Here is a 19,062-nt window from a genome sequence, read left to right as displayed (position 1 = left end):
GTGGGCTCCCCGGAGCTCACGCCCCTCTCCCGCGCGAGGGAACCGGGGTCCCCCTGGGGCCATTCCGGGGGAGCCCCCCTTCTCCCCTCATTTCCGGACGTCTCTCTTTCAATCACCCTCGGGCAGTTGGTAGCTTCTAGTCCCACATTCAGGAAAACACTTCATTATCTTGATGAACCCTCGGCTTGACTAGGGTGAGGGCTACCTGGCTAGATGCTCCTGGTCCCATAAAGCCTGTAGGATCCTTGAGGGCGGCGGCCGGCTCCTTCCTAACCCCTTTCTCTATTTCCCGTCCATCCGTCCATCCATCCATCCATCCATCCATCCATCCATCCATCCATCCATCCATCCATGGCGCATACTGCCTGCTGAAGACCCAAATATAAACAAACGTTATCTCCCCTGACATTTAGCATAGTTCTGGACACTGACACTGAGTAGACACCAGATGAGCCTGATTTTTTTTTTTTTTTCGTTTTCTAACTCTTCCTCCAGCAACACCTGATAGTGCATCTTTCAGAGGTTCCAGGGGGTTCTCACCTCCCCACTTTCCCACATGCCCCTTTACTTCCTTGTCCACAGACCTCTTTTTCCTGTTCTCTTCCTCCAGCACTCTCTTGGTTTCCCAGGGTTCTGGTCATGAACTTTTCTGCCCTATTGCTCCCATCCTTTGCACACTCGCACTTTCTTTTGGGACATTAAGGAAAAGACATGGTATCTGCAGTTGGGCCTAAGGGAGTGTGAAAAAAAAACAAAACAAAAACAACTTTAGATTTTCCAGAGATTTTCTTGTTCAGGCCTTTCTGAAGTTCTCTTCTTTGTCCCTCAACTCACATGGTTGGTCCTCAGTGTGATCTTTATTTACAAAGTGGAAAGTGGATACCTTTCCAAGTACTTATTCCCAGCTCAAACCAGGCCAGCTTGAGAGGATGAAAGCAGACTTGCCCAGATTTGTGCTTCCACCAGGCTTCATTGATCCTCAGGGTGTGGCCTGCCGGATCACTGGCAATTTGCAGATACCTTACCCTTGGTGTGGTCAACCGAAAGGAAATATGGCCTAGATAAAAAGCTTGCTCTGTGATCAGTTGACTGGTTTCGGTTAGCATCTTTGCAACTCTGACTGTAATGTTCTCCTGGGTTCCAGAAATGAAACATGGGCTAGGGTCATTGGGGTGAGGAAAGCATTAGGAAAGTGTGGCCGGGTGAGGCTCAGAATTAGTTTAGAAATTGAGGATTAAGTCTTAAGAAGAAGACATCTCATTTTCATTTTTCCCGTGGGTTTTCATGACATGATTCCCTCCACAGTGGACTCTTTCTCTTATTCTGTGATGCCGATCAAAATAGAACATTTCAGGAGTAAACAGTGAGATGATGATCCCAAGGCGAGAGCTACTAAAATCTCTGTTGATTTACATACAATTAATATGGCCTATTAATTTCATAAGGTGAAACTTTCTATGAAAACTGGAGTTCTGTATTTATAGAGTATAATAATTCATGTGGGGGCAAATAAAATCTCTTGTACTGTTGTGCAGGGATCATTTGGGAGTCATCTTCTCTGAGGGCTCGTGTGGCCTACAAGGAACTTCAAGGCTCTGAATTCAGTGTAACTTTTCTCATATTTCAGTCTTTGAAGTATGTTCTTGTACTCTAGTTGGGATGATTAAGTGATGTTTTTGAATAGAGCCTGCCCAGCGTCCTCACTTCTAAACCAGGCAATAAAAATGATTGGGTGACTTACCTGATCCTTGTGGAAGATGATTTGGAGATGAACAATTTGCATGGCTTAATTTTACATGGGGAAATTGCTTCCTGTGGCTCTTTCCTTAGCATCTCAGTAGAAAATAGAATTTGAGGGAATTGCTGAGTTTATTGTTTTCTAAAGTGTTTATTTAATCCGCTCCCCTTTTTCATTTCCGTAGTGTACGTCTTGGCAGAGAGGATCCTGGCTGGTGACTTCTTTTATTTAGCTAACGTCTCACAATAATAATCTGGCTGAGCGATCACAGGCCCTGTTAAGACATGCCCAGCACAAGGCCAACATGTACACCATGGCCTTCAGTTTGGACTGAAGCTCAGCTTAGAAGAATCGGAGTGTGGGGTGCGGAAAAAGATTTGGAAAGATGTTAGCGTGCTATTATCGCTACTAACAAAGCCAAATAATTAGTCTGTTGATTTGCTGTCAGCAACCATGATTCACATAGCATGGGATGAACCTATTTATAGAGAGGTAGCACCTTCCACATCTCAATTCCAGAGAGAATTCTTTAGCTGGATTGGGAGGAAGTTGCTAAACACCAAAAAGAAAAGCTATTTGAAGGAATTTGTTTTGTAAGCATTTGATGTTACCTTCACTTAACATTTGAGTTATTCTTGAAATCACTTCTCCTCCTAAGCCATTCCCTTATGAACTGAGTCACAAGTCGTAATAAAGTGGAGAAATGGAATACGTGGTCCTAATAAAGAATTTCCACTCTGAAATTCCGTCATTGAGACACATGTTCCATTGACCAGACTTTCTAAGGGAATGGAGCTGAGGCAGTGAAACTAAGTCAGATGTTGGATGGGAGAGGACACAGTTGTTTTTCTGATTTCACGGGTAACATCTTAAGTGTCGCTCAGCTTCTTATCTTAGTTCACTAAGTTCTGATGCGTATAAGGTTGAAACTTTGTCAACACAGTGGGAGTATGGAAATTACACCGTAAAGGGTTCAGACTTTTAAAATCATGATATTGTACGATTGAAACATGAGAGGTGACAGTGCAGGATCTCATAGCATGCAATTCCAGTGCCGTGGTGCACACCAGAAGCTTTAATAATGTCGTCCCAGGAGCACAGTGTGACGGCTTATCCTGGGATGGTGCAGCAGACTCCTTACTTATGATGAGGAATCCTAGAATCAGAGCAAGTTGAAGATTACATAGCTAGATTGGGGCAAAATTAGGACTAGAACTAGATCCATTTGACTTGTCTTGCTGGTGCTCTTCATAACACAACACTGAAAAAAGTAGTATAAAAAAGCTGGGTGTCTTATATTAACGGATAGAAATAATTTTGTAGATTTTGCATTTATTTTTACCATTAGGGATTGCTGCTGCTGCCATCGCCACTCTTGTTGTGGTTATTATTTTGTAATTAGAACAGGGATAGTGCACAGTACAGGAGGTAACTGGTAGGAGGTGGTATAGGCTAAGTCAGGCAGCTAGGGTACTAAGATGACCATCCCATAGCTAGCATGCATTATGGCAATAACTCGAATAGTGAAGACAGACAGATAGCATAGTAATAGTTAGTCCCTTAGGCACTGTATGGATTGCAGCTCTTTGGAAATGGGAATTTGGAGACCTTGAACTGGCAAGTTGGCTGAAGTCATCGAACCAAAAAAAAGTCTGTAGAACATTTCTATTCGTACCTTGTGATAAAGAAGAGAGCATGCTTGTATTATTATTTGGGTTATTATTTATGTGTGGAATACCTGTATGGGCCAGGTCTGCTAAAAATTTTGCTAAAATGTTGACGCCACTTAATTTGCTGCATCTAGGCTCTTAGCATGTCCACGCGAATTACATAGCTCATTCATTTCCAACATTGGTTCCACTTTTGTATAGAAACACCTGTACAAACAGTTGACTCCAAAAGCATTTCTGTTTTGACTCAAAAGTTACTGCACGTAATGGATAACATTCATAATCAAGAAAGGGGAAACTGTTTGTCAACTCTCTGAATGTTGGAGAGACCAGGGACCTTGGAGGTCATCCAGTATCACTCACTCATTCATTTTTCAAATGAGAGTGCTCTGGAAGGCATAGAGTAACAAGATAAGTCTAAATCTATGTAGTTTAAGTGATTTTTAAATTTTTATTACTTTTCTATATCATTTTAATTCCTTCCCTTAAACCAGATCATTAAAAAAATCAGCAATCAGGAAAAATTCCTAGTCAAAGAAACATTAGATATTTTTCATGACTTAAGTATTAGGTTTTCTAGGCCCTTCTCTTTTAAAAATGCTGCAGTACATTTACACTGAGTGGGTAAAATAAATCAAATAAATAAGTATAAATGTTACTAAATTTCTTTAAATTGCTTTTCATTTGTCTTATTTTTCTGAGTCCTTATTTCCGCTGTTATAAAAATTGTGTTGTTAAAAATATTTCAGTATCCTTCCAACTTGTTTTGGTAGATGTATAGAATTTAACAGCACAATCATTCAACATTTTACTGTCAAAGACATTCTTTTATATAGATGAAGAAACCATTACAGAATATAGAAACTTCAACAAGAAAATTGATGAAAAAGGGAAATAATGCTTAATCATGGGATTTATGGAACATAAATTAGATTTTTATAGATTAAAATACTTTCTGGTCAATATATAGATCAAGATATGACAGATGATACTTTACATTTATAGGAAGGACTCTTACTGTATTTTCTTTTTTAAAAGTCTGACTCATGTCTCAACTACAAAATCGGCCTAATTAAATGATATTTGGCTTGATGTGTGTTAAAAAAATAAAAAAAACAAACAAGCTTTTCTCCTCAGAAACCCACCCTACAGTTTAAACTGATATTTTGAGTGTGTGTGTGTGTGTGTATTTGTTTTAATCTTATTTTCTCTACAACAGTGCATTCTCATCAACAAATTAAGTTTCCATTGTAAGAACATTATAAAATAGCAGGTACTGTGATCTCTTGATTTCTTTCATCCCACAGAGATCTCATCAAGCCATAACTCAGGATTAAGTCTTTAAAGTTTTAATGAAGTTGATATTCTTGAACAGAATTAGAAAAACAATTTGTAGGAAATGAGGCAGTCTCTGTATTTGAGGAAGCAATAGGAATATTTTGGAAGATCTTTAAAAACTAAAGCTTTGGCTCATAAGTTATATGTAGAAAAAAAGTGCTGGCCTTACTAGCATATTGCCACATTGCTTCTGTTCTTGGTGAAAGCATATTTATGCATGGACACTACAGTGTGGATTTGGTTTGGGGAATTTGTTAATAGTGATTACTTTTTTCTCTTCTCTTCTTTGAGTGCTCCATCAAAATGTGTTTGCTATTGACTTTTCCTCCTATAATTATTATAGATTTTATGAAGACTCTCAAAGGCAGCCTCATTAGACAGAGGGGACCCAGCTAATTTACTACATTTTGGATTCTATCTAATGGCCTACCCATCAAATTATAGAGTTTTAGTTGTCTAAAGAAAGATGCACCATATCCAAAGGGCTCTCATTCCAAGGCTACCTTCTAAGCGTCTGTGAAAAGGAGGAGTCTTAGATACAAAATGTCTACAAATGAATCATATATATATAATTATAACTTTTAATAATAACAATTAACTTGACTATATATGACTTTAGGATTTACGGAGTTTCTTCAGAGCTTTTATCCCTTTTGTTCTTTATAGAAATCCACTTTATAACCAACCACTGTATGGTTAGTCCCATCTTTGTAATAAGAAAACTGAAAACTGTGCTTCAAAGTGGCAGAGAGACTTGTCAAGGTTCCTGTAGTCAGAAAGTGGCTACATGACACCCCCCCCCACCCCCCCCACCCCCCCCCCACCCCCCCGCTCCTCACACTGCTGGTCATCTGTCTTTATCTTTACTACCTTGAGCTAAGAAGGCTGAATGTGAATAACTCAATTTGATCTGAGGATGGGAAACTCTTGGGTGAATCAGATGAAGAGTTCAAGGAAATGTGGAGTGTGATGACAAGATTTGCTTTGCTCTTTGCTCTGTGTGTGATCTAGTGCCCCCAGGGAGGATCTCTAGTGAAGGGGGGCCTGAAGTAGAAAGACTGGTGGCTGGGCTATTATGTGCTGGTCCCAGGCTCCTGGCTGGGCTGTCCCTCCCTGCATGCCAGGAGCCTCAGAGATGTCAAGAGGTGTCTCTTGGGGCACCTAAGGCCTCGCTGCCAGGAGACTTGGGTCCAGAGGGGCAGGCTTTCTTGACTGAAAGCATAAACAATTGCTTCAGATGTTTATAAATGTAAAGAGGTTAATACCAAGGTCAGGAGAACCCGGTAGGATTTAGTCTGCCTGTTTTGTCTTTGTCTTTTTAGTCACTGTTTAAGTGATGATGTAACAGAGTGATTAAGTACACGGACTTTGGTGTAGGATCTGAACTCAAATTCTGGGTATTCTGGATACGTTATTTGTAAGAACTTTAGGCAGCTTTCTTAATATCTTTAACCTTGGTTTCCTGATTTGAAAAATGAAGGTATTGTCTCTAGCATTCGGTTAGGAAACATTTCTCTGAGTCATTTGAGCTGAATTCTAAAGAATAGGGCAGACAGAGAGGGATGGAAGGATGTTCAAGGCAGAATAGAACAACTTTGGTGAAGATCGAGGTGAGAGGGAATTGAAGTGTAGATTGAATAATAAGAACAAGGGGTACAGGTAATATTGGAAAACATAGCAAAGGCAGAGTTGTGAGGGATTTTATATTTTAATCTAGGATCCATAAGAGTCAGAAATAGGGGCTGATATAATGTGATCTGCATAGTTAGATGGGTAGTCTGGCTTTGGAGAGGAGAACGGATTGCAGGAGAGCCAGAGAGGAAGCTCAAGAATCATAAGGAGGCTAAGGCATAAGTCGGGGCCAGCAGATCTCAATGTGTGGTGCAAAGGCCCTGGGAGCTCCTTGAAAACCTTTTAGTGGGTCCGCATGGTCAAAACTATTTTCATAATAACATTTCCTAATACTGATTATTTACTTTTGTCATTCATCCTGTCACAAGTGTCCAGTGGAGTTTTCCAGAGATTACATAATATATCCATCATCATCTGGAATGGCTATTAAAATTTTCCTCCCTTTTCAACCACGTGTCTGTGTGAGGCCAGGTTATCTTTATATATTTCAACCACAACAACATATTGCAAGAGACTAAATGCAGAAACACATTTAGGAATCCAGGTGATTTCTATTAATCCAGGCATTTGCAAGCATATAAACTACTTCTTCAAATTTTTTTCTTTTGGAAATTATAGTTACATTTAATTTAAACATACTATATTATTAATATTTAATGAGCTTACTGTTATTTTTAATAAATAAATATTTGAACATTCTTGTAGGTTCTAAACATTGTAAACATAAAGAAAGAACATAAAGGGATATAAGCCACATAAAAAGAAGCTTTTGGGGGGGGTACTCAGTAATTTTTAGGAGTGTAAAAGGGTCCTGAGACCAACAAGATTGAGAACCACTAGTCTAGGCTATAGATTATGTTGACCTGAAACCTTCTAGCTGTCGCGCTGGTTATGACAAGGGGAGTGGGAGATAGAACCAGCAGAGCCTGATAATAGGTAGATCTGAATCAAGAGCAAATGAGGTGTCTGGATGATTCCTAGATAAACAATTCAGTAGTGAGTGGTAGCTTTGCTCAGATGGAGGGGAGCTAGGAGAGAAGCAGGATTGATACGCATTGAATAATGCCATTCCCAAACTACAAAGCACTATAGAATGCTATGGTGAAAATTTGAGTCATGTTATCATTTATTGTTTAATAATTTTACACTACGGTGAAGATCACGGTTACCCATCTGTAAAAGCCTATCTATTTTATTCTTTAATTGTCAAGGAAGTGTTTTAGAATACTCACCCACCACCATTGATCTAGAGCTACTACCTTGCAAGGGTAATCCTATAAGCAAAATGCATTTTAGGCAGAGAAAAATATTTAAGAGATTAGAAAGCCTTGGTAATCTTTCTAGTCTTTAACAATTAAAACAAAATGTTTGTAATGGGCTTTCAAAGGCCTTTAACCTGGTTCAGTCCTGAATATGTCCTCAATGTGGCTTTCAGAAGTGTGGCACCTAGGTGGATTTCACATGTGAATTTAAGCTAAGTTCTTTAGTCTTTGCATCATCAAGTGAGCCTGAAAGTAGTCTTTGTAGTCTTCCTTATTTTATCTGCCCAATGTTAGTCATTTGATTAGTTTGTGGTATTTATACATTCCCTGGCTCCCTGCTTCTAATCATACTGTTGTTAATGTCTCTTAATTGGAGTTTAAGTGTTTATAGTCTTTTTAAATGACTTCTCAGGGGTCAGTAGAGAGAGCCCTATGCCCTAAGACCAAACTCAGTTTTCTAGAGAAGAATGATATGAGACAAATAGGATCTGTCTGTAGTCTACTCAAAAGGTGTGAGAGCTCAGAGCTTAAATGGGCCAGCATTTCTCAACATCACTGCAAAATGAAATGACCTGTGAGATTTTTAAAATGTACTAATACTGTACACCCAGAAAATCTGACTTACTGTGTCTCCTCTGGGGCCCAGACATCAGTCATCAGTTTTGTTTGCTTGTTTTTAACCTCCTAGGTGATTCTGAAGTGCAGCCAGGGATGAGAACCACCAACTGTTCCAGTCCTATCATTTCATATCTCATGGCCCTTAAACGAAAAGGGCCATAAGATATTTTATTCATTAATGCCTTTAGGAACATATTTATAATCTCTAGAAACTGTGTACTCTATATCATAATGATGATCCTTTCTTTTTGCTTGTCATTGAAGCTGTCAAGTATTAAATAGCATCCAAAGTCTGAGCCACAGAATGTGGTCTGTTTGTGATGAGCATATGAGTTCCTAAAGATGGGAGCTGGGCCCTGGTCCTCACTGGTTCTCAGTGCCTAGCATCCTGCTCATGTCACTGTAATTTCTTAGTTGCTGGTAAAGAAGTAATTGACATACCGACTCATCGAATCTTACCTTTATAGCAAACCCCAGAGGAAGAGGGGTTCTCCTTAGTATCTCCTGTTGTCACAAAATGTTGCTGAGGTCTAGCCAGCCTGGATGAGACTCCTCAGGTTTACAAGTCTGGGAAGTATGTAGATGGTGGTTTCAACTCAGGTTTGTTTTTCCTAGTCTATTTCCCCCCCCCACTCTGCCAGCACTGGAAATGGACCCATTTCTTTCCTTCTTTTCTTTTTTTTTTAAAGATTTTTATTTTTAAGTAATCTGTACACCCAATGTGGGGCTCAAACTCCCAACCCTGAGATCAAGAGTTGCATGTTCCACCGACTGAGCCAGCCAGGCACCCCTGGACCTGTTTCTTTCTTTGAAAAAAAACAAGGAAACTCTATGAAAGGACATCTAAGGGCCTTTTTAGCTTGCAAGGTCATTGCATAGCTCCCCTCCCTGCAGGAGAAACAGTCATGACTGGGGACATGACACTCCTCTGTTCTCTGCTTTTTACTTACACAGGAATTATACAAACTTTTCCTAGTGTCGCTATTTAGGATGTTCCTAACTGCATCCCATGGTTTAATAACCTGTAATGTGCTATTAAACGTATCTGATTCTAAAGTATTGGTCTTGATTTCTTTTGACCCCAGTTTAGGCCCATTCTGTTATTTCAGGGATTAGGAATTAAATCCAGTGTGCTGCAGTGTTGAAGATTTTTTTAAACCTAAGGCCAAAACAGAAATTGAAATGAAGTATGTATGAAAGATTCAAGAGAGAAAAACTGTGAGCTTGTATAAGTTATTATAAAAAGAAAAAAATAAAAATTTCTGGAAGATTCTTTTGTTACTACTGGTGACTTAAATGTTTTATTTTAATTTTGAGCATTCAAAAGATGACCCAGATTACCTTCACAGTGCCCTAGAATCAGATAATACTCCTCAAATAATTAAGAACCAGGGGCAAAATGTAAGTAAGTACCAAAAGTAGAGATCCATATTCAAATTACCTGGTTAGAATAAGTGTTAGATTCTGTTTTTAGACAAATAACTCTAGCCGAGCTGTCTATATAATATCCATCCCGTATGTGATATCCTGTTAAGGAGGAGACTTTAAGAAAGGACAGCCATCCAGAGTCACATAAAGAAGTCGGAACAGAAAATGTTAGTTGGTGTCTGAGTAATTAATAAAAAATGGTGGAAAATAAGGAGGATCTCAAATTTCAAGTTTCCTGCTATGGAGAGAGTTAAAGCTAGGTTGTCATGTTTTACTGTTTCAAGGAGGACTGCAGTGGAATTTTGCAATGAGAGAGTAGATACAAGGTGAAGGGTGAGTGGCATATGAGATGATGATAGCCCAGAATTCTGGGAAAGGAAGTCAAGTTGATAGGAACCCAAGCTTCCTCTGTAGTTCTTTCCTCATGGAGTATCCCTTAGGGAGACTGAAGATTTGTTTTCTCTTCAGAACAGTGGACATGGTACCTGTTTGCCTTCTTGCCGACCCTGTCTCCCTGTTAGGCCCCAGGGCCATTATCCTTTGTAGCTTTTGCTCAGGAAAGTAGTTAGCAGCATGTTGGCTGGGGTATCTTCACGTTTTGCAGCTCTGGTATCTTGAGAGGTCTGACTCCTCCTCTCTCTCCACCAGTAGACCATGAGGAAAGCAGCGCCAAGAAGGAAACTTACTTCAAAATCATGCTTTTCCCAGTTTTCCCACATAATGTCCTTCTTTGAGATTCCTGAACTGCATTTTCTGGTTTACAACATGGATTCTTGAGTTCGAGTTTCATTTGATTATGGTTCTGCTAATTGGACTACCATATTGGTTGGGAACCTGAAGATAGAGATTCCTTGGCCCACTTCTTATTTTCACCTAAACCATAGTTCTGCCCACTCTCTTTCTTAGGCTGAGCAGACACATTCGGCTTCTTTCCATGGAGATGACAGATATACCTGCAAGGGCTGGAGAGCAGCAAAGTGCATGTACCTTGGTTCATTATTTGAATCCAAGAAATGCCACAAATTCTGATAAAAATTCTTGTTAGAATTTGTACTTTGTTAGGTACTTTGTCTCATGCCATTAAACAACTGCATTTGAGAATGAGTATCTGTGACGTCTGCCTTGGGAGGGAAGCGTCTACCTAATGGAGTATACAACTTAAAGTCTTGATAGGTTTGATTTGGAAAACATCAGAGCTAATGATAATCACCCACCTTACAGAGGAGTGAACTGAAACTCCAAAGGGGTAAGTCAGGTCATACAACTACGAAGGGCAGTGAGGACTGAAACTCAGCATACGCCTATGTCTTACTGTCTCCAGGGGTACATCGTCAATACTGGTAGAAAGATCTGTCCACCTGTTTTGTTTTTGTTTTGTCTTGAGCAATTTAAATGTGGGTGGTTGGTTTTAAATATCTATAATTGAGTTATATTGCCAGATACCTTCCCACTATCTGTTTGTCATGGCCTTGGGCCCGGGATTCAGCAATATGAGGAAGACCCTGTTCTTTTCCTTTAGGGCAATATATAATTAAGATTTGTTAACTCTGGCTAGATTTGTATTACTGCGTTCCAAGTGGTTTTGTTGTGTTCTTTTGGACGGTTTTTCCTTTAATGTCTATATTTCAAGAAAAATGACAATAATTCCTTACTTAAAAAAATTAGCCACAATCTGTCTTTTAAAAATGCTGTGTGGGTTCAAAGCCTGGCTGAAGGCATGCTGTTTTACTTATATAATGCCAACATGAATAAGCTGGACAATCAGGGCTATTTCTTCATCTCCCCTCACACAGTGTTCTGGTCAACTCCACAGTGTTGTTGACATTCATGGGATAGTTGCCACATCTATCCATTTAAGTTCCTTTTGTTTATAGTTGTCGTTTTCTCTTTTTTCCACAAGGGATGACATTAACTTCTACACGTATCTTTGACTTACCCCCACTTGGCCCCTCATTTATCTACTCTGCTACACTGTCTGCTATTTGAAACCCAGCTCAACTCTCATCTCTTCTGCTAGATCTTCTGAGATCCTCTTGGATGGAATGAATCACTGCCTGCCCCAGGCTTCATTTCACTTTGTACCTGTATTGTTGTCTATAGTTCAGTCTGTCTTGTCTTGTAATTACTGTATAAGTACCCGTTTCTCCCTTTGGAATCGGAGTTCCTGTAGGAAAAAGGCAATGCTCTCTCCATAGTAGGTGGTCAGAAATAACTCATCAAAACAGACTGAATTCCATTGGTGACTAATGTGCTCATGGCATCAATAGTAATCAGGCTTCAGCAGAATTTCTGCACAAATGTGAAAATGCTGAGCAAGAAAATGAATTCGTATTTTAGGGTACTATCACTTTCCTTTGATTTGATATTAAAATGAAAAAATATCATCAATCCATTTTTATTTGATATAAAGCATTAGATAAATATGAAGAATCTCATGTCTTCCCTTTCTCTACAACCCAAATCCCAGTTGCCTCTCCTGTTTCACTAAGTATATACTTTTCTCCATTTTCTTCACCAGCAGGGTAACCACATATAAAGGGAGAAGTTTCAATGGGAATGCTAACAGAGGGAGCATCTTTATATTACTTTATATCTCTGACCCAGACACTGAGGGGAGGTGGATGTGTAGCCTGGTTTTGGTTTTTTAATGTTAGGTTAATGAAGAATAACCTTTGTCATTGATTTCAAATTCAGTCATGTCCGGTCCTTACATTTACAGTTGAGAACAACAAATCATTTTAGTGTTAAATACCCTTGAGGAAACCTATTCACTCTGGTTTCACTTTCCTTGGTGAAACCCTAAGTGATGGGGGAATACAGTATTGACTGAGTCTAATGGAAAAGCTTTTTTCTGTCAACTCTTTATTACTTCATTGGCTTTTCTTTCCTCTCCTCTTTCTTTTAAAGCTATTGATAGCAACATTAAGTAAGTCTTCTGTGTATGCTACAATTCTTGTTATTTATTCTTTTGCTTGGTTTGAAACACAGGCTCTTACTTAAGAAGATAAGAGAAAAACAGGTCTTCAATCCAGTCTTAGGTAACATAGAATTATAGAAATAACATTGGCCTTGGAGTCAGGGTCTTTTGGACCTGGGGGAATCTTTTTTCTTCCCTTCAGCTTAATTTCCTCATTTTTGGAAAAATAAGACTTACCCTAGATGGTTTCTGAGATCCCTTTCAGTTTTATTGTTCTCGATGTATGTTTCTGATGTTAATACTTATAGGGACAGTTGGTTAGATTCTAAGATTCTAAGATATCTGTGTATCAGATATAAGAAAATAGCTTAATGATACATTGGATATGAAATTGTGGAAGATTTGGTATTATATTAAATGGAATAGCAAAAAAATGAACAAACATATTTTGTTTAACTGTTCTCTTCTACTTATTTGTTCTTAGACCCATTAATTTAATTGAATACAAATTGACTGCATTTTTAAATTTTCCTTTATTATTTTAGTTTTTAGTAATTCATTAGACATTCAAGATAGACTATTACATAAGCTTGGACTTCAGCATTGAAGGATCTAATAAGATGGTGGAAACATAATTTGTTTCAATGGAAAATACATTTACCTATTTACTAGTGCAGTTTTAAAGAGAAGATAACAATACAAAATAGTCAGGAAAAGGAACTATGATATTGAGTGAAAATTGAAGACTTATTTCTGAATAAGCTAATGTGAAACATCGTATTTCACAACAATTGTAAATTAAGCAGTGGAAATATGGTAAAGTGTAGGATGCCATAAGAATTAGAATGTCAGTAGAGAAGGAAGTTATGCCTTAATTATCAAGTTTTTGTATTTCCCAGACCTTGGAGTACGTCTTTTTGATACATTTTATACTGAGACTTCATCAATTAAGGAAGGAAGAAACCAACATTTAGTAACTATCAGGTTTGACATACTCTTAGCAATCATCACATTTGTATTATGGACAGTTGGTGAAATTTAATTGTGCTCATTAGTGGTAAAACTGTAAGATGTAGAAACAAAGGGTATAATTAAAATATTGCCTAAAATGAGAGTTTAGAGTTTCTGTGAGTTTCATTTAGGTATATCACCCATCATCTGTTCTCATAGGTATTATTGGTATTTGACCTTTTTCTTCTTTAGTTTTTTTCCATTTCTTTATCTGTGCAGTATGGTTGCAATAAGAGGAAATTCAGTTTTATCTTTTGAACCATTGATCATGTTACTTAACCAAAAATAAGTTGGCCTGTTCCTTCATTTAATGTCTAACAGAAAGTCAACTTTAACCCTTCCGTGAGAAGTGATCTTTTTGTTTCTAAAGAGAATGTTGTAACAATCAGTACAGTCTACCTGACAGTGTTTACCAAATGTGAAGAGTCTTTAGAGAAACAATTTGGAGGCCTCTTATGGGACTATTTCTCTCTATATAAATATGAATTGAGATTGAAAGTAAGTTCTGTTGAATTACTGGCTGGTTTATTATTTGATTATAACACAGGGCTAATAAAGTCATTTCTTGAGTTTATTCTTATATAGAACATGGTTATTAACCTATTTTACACTAAAAGACAAAACCTAGCATAATGCTTGACACATAGATGTCGCATAAAATATATTTGTTGAATGAATAATCTTACGAATGACATGAGACCTAACAAAACCAGTGAAGGCAGTTAATTTACTGGTAATGACAAGGGTAAATGCAAATTATTCCTCATGGTGGAGGAGAGGAGGGAGTACTCAGTGATGCTTGATGAACATCCATAGGTAAAGTCATCTTCATAGATATATGAATATTGTATACAGAATATATAATTTTGATCCTTTGGGAGATCTGAGTTTGTCAGGGGAAATTTTCCTGATTCAGCTCTATACCATGTCTTAGATGAAAAAGGATATAGGTAGAATTAAAAGCATAATTTTACCCATTAATTTTGTAATCAGAGAGTCTGAGGATTATGGGTGATTTTAAAGGTCATGTAACTTACGTGATACTTTAATATTCTGAACCTATCCCCTGGTTTGTTTATTTACATTTTTGTACATTTATTTGATACATACCCATTGTCTAATTATAATTTATCTAGCACTATGGTGTGGGGCAACAGAAAAAAAGAAACAGGTCTTTAGCTTGAGGTTGTGTGTTAGTGGAAGGTACAAACATCAAGAATTTCACATGTACACCAGCTTTTTCCTTCAACACTTTAAGAGTTCTCAAGTTCTTTTTTTTTTTTTTTCCATTAAAAAATCGGTGTAGTATGGTTACAATTTACATGAGAAATTGAGTTTTCTCTTTTAACCATTGACCATGTTATTTCACCAAAAATAAGCATGGCCTGTTTCCTAAATTTGAAGTCTAATGCAAAGTCACTTTTAGTTTTTTTTTTTGGTTTTTTTTGTTTTGTTTTGTTTTGTTTTGTTTTAACATTCTTAAAAGAATTTACAGCACTATATGTCATGCAACTGAGTTTCTGCCTCTGGACGAACTTCCAATTTATTAATATCATTGTAGAGGGTGTTGCTTAGAATCACACATAATAATCCAGGTTTGGTCTGATAAACCTGGAGTAAAATACTCTCAGTTTAGATTAGAATTTCTGTGAGGCTTCTAGGAGGTCACTTTATCCTTCTGCACAGTAATATTTGGTTAAGTGTTCTTGCAACTGCTGTTTTTTAATGTGCTTTGAGAAAAGAACTTTATAATTTCACAGTAGGGAATTTATTATTTTTTAATGTTAACCAAACTCTTAGGATTTTCATAAGAGGTTTTTGTCTGCATTCTAAATTAAGTCTCCAGTTGGTCTAGACCTCATCGGGATTGATTCAGACCCTTTCACAGGTAGGTTTCACAGCACGTAAGCTATACGCTCCAAGGCCTTATTGTGTTTAATTTTGAGAGTTCTGAGCATATCTTTGTTTGCAATTTTGCTGTTACAGTCTGTGCACTAATGTAATGAAGAGACATACATTTTACTGGTCCCAAGACAGTAGTTCCTTTTGCCCTCCTGTGTTTGCGCAAGCCCTGTTCATCATTCAGATCTATTTCCCAAGTTAAATTCTCCACCTTCTCCTTTATGTACCCACTTACTCTGTAGATACCATTATCGTAAAACTTACATTTATTGAAATTGTTTCTAATAGTTTTTGTTCTTCTGCTAGACTCTGAACTTGACAGCTAAATCCATGAAAGCATGGTCATCTTTGTGAATAGTAGTGTTTGCTGAATGAGATCTTCTATAGAGGTATTCCTGGTTTTTTTTTGGTTATTGTTTGTTTGTTTCTCCTTTCTCTTCTATGGTTTCTCCTTGAATGGGCTCATATTTATTGACTTCATCTGTCTTTTCTATAGTTCTTACTCACAGATTAACATTTGAGCTCTTCATCCAAATATCTAACAGTGTGCTAGATGCCTCCATGTGGTTCTAGTGGTAACTAAAACGCATCCTCCCTCATCTTGAATTTATTATTATCATCCTTCAGATCTCAGTTTGCTTTGCATCTTGAGTTTTCCATCTCGGTGAATGGTACTACTTGTGACACCAAGTAGGAACTTAACAAATACAATATTTAGTAGTTCATTAATGCCAACCTTCTTGTTTGCCAGGCTGACCCCACTTACCTTCAACTCATATCCTCTTTAATGTCACATCTGATCATGTATTTCAGGAGTTTGATCTCTGCAAGGTCTTAGTCCCTCATTTATTCATGAGACACTAACTGGAGACAGTAAGGGAAAGTAAGGGATAGTAAGATGAATCAGGTACAGTCACTAACCCTCAGATGAACTGACAATCTTCGTTCCATGTTATGTATATCCCATCCCTTCTGTCACTGCCGAGATTTTCTTCTAGCCTGGAATATTGTAAAGTCTCCTACCTGATGTCTCAACTTCTCTTTTCTTGGCTCCTTGATCATAGTTTACACAGAATTAAAAAAAAAAAAACATGCTAAATAGTATGCAGCTTCCCCATAAAAACTTCGTAGTTTCCCAATTGCTTTCAAAAGCATCTTTAAGTGGCCTGAAAAGGACTATGGCTTCCTGAGGTCTTGTTCCATCTGTTCTTTATCCTCTCTGAGTGCGTTTATCCACAGCTTCCGCACTCTGAGTGTGGCATTTGAGCCAGGGCAGGGAAGATGAGAAGGATTTCAATGAAAGTCATTGTGAGCAGTAAGCACATGAAGAAATGAATAGAGATAGGAAACCATAGGACTGCATGTCCCAGCAGTTGCTGATACTCAAAAATACATGGTACAAAAAGGCTTTTCCCCATCCCTCCATTTTTATATTTCTCATGTAGTTTGCAGTTTAAGCAGCCATTTGGGATGTGTTCTATGGAAGGGAAAATCATAGACATTGGAATGTTTTGCATAAACTAAGGAAACTGTGTCAGTGATTGACTCGGCCTAGGAGACAGCTCTTCTTTATATGCCTGACTTATCATAGCACCTTTCTTAGTTTAGGTTAACTCTTTTGAAATTGAAATGAGAACCTTAGAATATGATATTTAAATATAGGTAATTCTTTGTTCTTTTTGTTGCCCAGATAATATGGGTGACGATTTTAATCGACATATAATGTTCATTTCATCATTTGTTCCTTAGGTTGAATATTCTGCTCTCTTCTAGTCTAATTGTAGCTTGTACTTGGCACCTGTGGTTTATAACCACTCACAGAAATAATACATTTTGAAATGTGAGTCTTAAACTTAACACACGTATAAGAGAATGCCTGTTTATTAATCTGTTAGATGAAGTGAAGACTTAAAATTGATTTTAAGTATAGAACCAAAATAAGAAAAAAAAAAGAACCAAAATAAGATGGAATTGATCTAAAGTTTTGTCTTTTGCTTCTTTTAACTTTATGAAATCAATTAAACATTAAGCACTAGGAATGCTTCATTTCCTTTTTAAAATCTAGGATTAAAAAAAGAGGAAGTGCTTAAGCTGAAGGAATAGCATTAAAATATATGTAAGCAGTTCCCAGACATCCCCTTGAGGAAATGTGCAGTACAGATGGTCCCAGGCCTCAGGGGAAAAGTGTAGAATAGATATTGTCAAATTAAGTCTTTTCACATTTCTCAGCCATTCAGTTCTGTTTCTTTTTAAGATTTTCTTTTTTTTTTGTTCCTGTGTCTTTCTCTCCTTCTTAATTTTTAACTTTTTTTTCAATAATTGGGTGTCACAGACATCAGACTCTAATAAATGACAAAATTTTGACACTACTTTTATATTTCCTGAGATATAAGTAAAAGCTTTCACTCATTTTGTTTTTTTTTTCTATTTCATGTGTTTTATTTTTTGAAAACCTGAATTTGCAAAATATATTTTGCAAACTTGAGTACTTAGTTATAGAGTGTTTCACATTCTGACAACATATAGCAAGATGCTTTCAAAAATATGAACTATCTATTGGCAAATCGAAATTCAATAAAAATATGAACTATCTAAAAATAGGAATAAATTTATGATGGTTTTAATTAAAGACAAATGGCATTAATTTTTAAATTTTTATTTTTCCTTCTGTACTCCATGTATTTCCAATGCTTATCCTAGTTATCACTATGTGGAAAATTTATCTTTATAAGTCACATACATCCTTTAATAGATTGGAAGATTGGGTTCTTTTTAATGCATAGTTTCTAGTTGTAGCCTCCATGACATCTAGTACAATATTTGGCATATCATTACATTTCACTAGACAAAAGAGCATCATTTATGTCCGTTTCTATACTGTTACATATTTTAAATAAAATGCAGTATAAATCCTGATGTCTTCCAGTAAAACAATTTATTTTCTGTAGTTGAGATTCTACTGCACTGTTTTAAATTGTCTTTATCTTTGCTTATTTTCATAAGCACTTATGTTTTGTGTACTTTCAACTATATAAAATAATTGAGAGTAGCAACAAACTTTAAAGTCATGCCATTTTTATTTTGTTACTCTAATTATTGAAAATAGCTATTCTGATTTATTGAAAAGATGAAGTAAGGTCTAAAATCTATTAAAAATGTATCAAAGATTATTTAAGTAGAACTTGGCGTTTTGAATTAGTTTTCTTATCATTTTCCTTCTCCTAACATTAAAAAAAAGTTACTATTGGATGTTTTCTCATCTAACAAAATGGTAAGATATACTTTTAATTCATTTGAACCCTAGAATTCTATGCTTCTGAGTAACTCTTCACTGGTCTTACACTTGTTATATCTATTCTGTGAAATCACAAAAAGGCCAATTCTGAGATGTCATTTGACTTCTTCCTCTGAGGTATCATCATAAAATATTAACCAGCTTCTCTGTGGGGCTTTCCCACAGGCAGGCATGCCAGAGCACGTTCTGATTCACAGATAATAATGGGATCTGATTACGATCCTTGGATTTGCAGTGCAGTCATCCCACGT

The 19,062-nt window shown here is 37.1% G+C and overlaps 1 protein-coding gene across 3 annotated transcripts in view; it reads left to right on the top strand.

Moving 5' to 3' along the window:
• Positions 1-19,062, top strand: part of FGF12 (fibroblast growth factor 12) — a 543,450-nt gene that overhangs the window by 292,118 nt on the left and 232,270 nt on the right. The window lies entirely within an intron of this gene.

Source organism: Canis lupus, chromosome 31 (genome assembly GCF_048164855.1).
Source record: "Canis lupus baileyi chromosome 31, mCanLup2.hap1, whole genome shotgun sequence".
In the NCBI taxonomy this organism is placed as follows: domain Eukaryota; kingdom Metazoa; phylum Chordata; class Mammalia; order Carnivora; family Canidae; genus Canis; species Canis lupus.
The sequence above is the reverse complement of the archived record's forward strand: the minus strand, read 5'-3'. Positions and strand labels throughout refer to the sequence as shown.